Source organism: Palaemon carinicauda, chromosome 17 (assembly GCF_036898095.1).
Source record: "Palaemon carinicauda isolate YSFRI2023 chromosome 17, ASM3689809v2, whole genome shotgun sequence".
Classification (NCBI taxonomy): domain Eukaryota; kingdom Metazoa; phylum Arthropoda; class Malacostraca; order Decapoda; family Palaemonidae; genus Palaemon; species Palaemon carinicauda.
This window is the reverse complement of record NC_090741.1, coordinates 52,977,463-52,980,002: the sequence shown is the minus strand read 5'-3', so window position 1 is coordinate 52,980,002 and position 2,540 is coordinate 52,977,463. Positions and strand designations below refer to the sequence as shown.

At 33.7% G+C, this 2,540-nt stretch overlaps 1 protein-coding gene across 1 annotated transcript in view; it reads left to right on the top strand.

Annotated features, from left to right (window-relative positions):
* LOC137656364 (uncharacterized) overlaps positions 1–2,540 on the top strand; it is a 25,551-nt gene that overhangs the window by 10,926 nt on the left and 12,085 nt on the right. The window lies entirely within an intron of this gene.

The window sequence follows — 2,540 nt, the reverse complement described above, 5'->3', positions numbered from 1 at the left end:
ATTAGAAATGAAACTATAAGAGAGATTACTCGAGTACCATATGTGGATGAGATCATGATGAGGGGTAGATGGAGATGGTTTGTGCATGGCCTTCGCACTCCACAAGGCACTAGAAGAGTTGGAAGACCCAGGCCTACATGGCTGAAGAGAGAGAGAGAGAGAGAGAGAGAGAGAGATGAGAGAGAGAGAGAGAGATGGTTTGGGCATGCTCTTCGCACTCCCCAAGAGAGATCAGTTCACCAAACGTTTAACTGGGCTCCACAAGGCACTAGAAGAATTGGAAAACCCAGGCCTACATGGCTTAAGACTATAAAGCGCGAAATGATGATGAATGGAGAAGTATTGAATTAAAAGCTCAAGATAGAGACGACTGGTGAAATCTAACCGAGGCCCTTTGCGTCAATAGGCGTAGGAGGTGATGATAATGATGAAAAAAGCCATTCCCTGGTCTTCTCTGTTTGTCTGTATCTCACCAATTAGAAGTCATCTAAGTTTCTGAAGGCAATCTCTCTCTCTCTCTCTCTCTCTCTCTCTCTCTCTCTCTCTCACTCTCTCTCTCTCTGGCTAATAGCACATCAAGCCATAACACATCTAATTTTCTCAGGGCAATATATCGTCATGTTTATCCCACGAGCTCCATAATCATACCACCGTCGGGAGATGTCTCTCTCTCTCTCTCTCTCTCTCTCTCTCTCTCAGGGAATGGGAATCATTATGACGTTAGTAATACATAACACCCATTGTATCAACAGGGGAAAAACAGCGTAGCCAACATCTCTGTATCATAGATCCTTCTCAGAAGTCATTGGGTATAACCCAAGTTGGAAAAGAAGGATGCTATAAGCCAAATGGCTTCAATAGGGAAAAATAGCCCAGTGAGAAAAGATAGGGAAATAAATAAACTATATGACAAGTATTGAATGGTTGGAAAAGAAGGATAAGCCAAATGGCCCCAACAAGGAAAAATAGCCCAGTGAGGAAAAATAGGGAAATAGATAAACTATATGATAAGTAATGAATGATTACATTAACATATTTCAAGAACAGTAACAGCATTAAAACAGATCTTTTATATATAAACTATAAAAAGAGACTTATGTCAGCCTGTTCAACATAAAAAACATAAAAAGAGTTTGAACTTTTGAAGATCTATCGATTCAACTACCCGATTAGGATGATCATTCCATAACTTGTTTTACATTATTGTTCTAATACATACGTCTATCATTAATCTTCCCTCCTTGTAAATCTTTTGTCTCGAAAGCAGAAATTCAAATATGTCAAAATGATAGATCACCTATGGGAATATGATAATTCCCTCTTGCTTGAGGGTACACTCGAGCACACTAATCTATCTTATTTCTATTCCTCTTGTGTTCTTTTAAAGTTTTTATAATTTATGTATGAAAGATTTATTTTAATGTTGTAACTGTTCTTAAAATATTTTATATTACTTGTTGATTATCTGTACTGCTCTTATAGTTTATTTATTTCCTTATTTCCTTTCCTCACTGGCCTTTGTACTATGATCTTCCACTATCTTGGGTTAGAGTTCTCTTGCTTGAGAGTAAAATCTGGGATTCTATTCTATCTCATTTCTCTTCGTCTTGTTTTTTTAAAGTTTTTTATAGTTTATATAGGAAATATTTATTTCAATGTTGTCAATGTTCCTAAGATATTTTAGTTTTTCCTTGTTTCCTTTCCTCACTGGGCTATTCTTCCTTTTGGAGCCCCTGGGCTTATAACATCCTGCTTTTCCAACTAGGGTTGTAGCTTAGCAAGTAATAATAATAATTTTGAAATTATTGTTATTAATAATAATAATAATAATAATTTTGAAATTATTAATAATAATAATAATAATAATAATAATAATGATAATAATAATAATAATTTTAAAATTATTAAAAAAAAGAAATAATAATAATAATAATAATAATAATAATAATAATAATAATAATAATAATAATAATAATAATAATAATGTTAAAATTATTAAAAAAAATGATAATGATAATAATAATAATAATAATAATAATAATAATTTTAAAATTATTGATAATAATAATAATAATAATAATAATAATAATAATAATAATAATAGCATAGCTTGTATCACTAACAATAATCCACTACAGCACGAGGAAGTGAGGCCCTTGGAAGTCCTCGCCTCCGTAGAGGCATTTAGGAAGCCTTTGACAAATGCCAGTAGGGGGAGACCGAATGGAAGTCACCATTTGCAACAAGTAATTGAGAGTCGTGTCTACTGTTACTTTGACAGTTTGCCCCTCGGAGTCTGACAGGAGAGGAAGGCTTGTTTCGGTAGTTTAAAGCTTACATGCTTAGAACCTAAGCTCTTTGGAATATCGTCATCCCCATAAACGTCCTTTTTCATTTCATAATTGTGAAAAATCTACATTTTCTCCACCCCAAAGATGAAGTGTTGATCTGCATATCGTCACCCTCATAAACTAACTGCCTAAGTCATTTTCTCCACTTGTTGGGAAATAAAAAAACCTTCTCATTTCCTAATTCTTTAT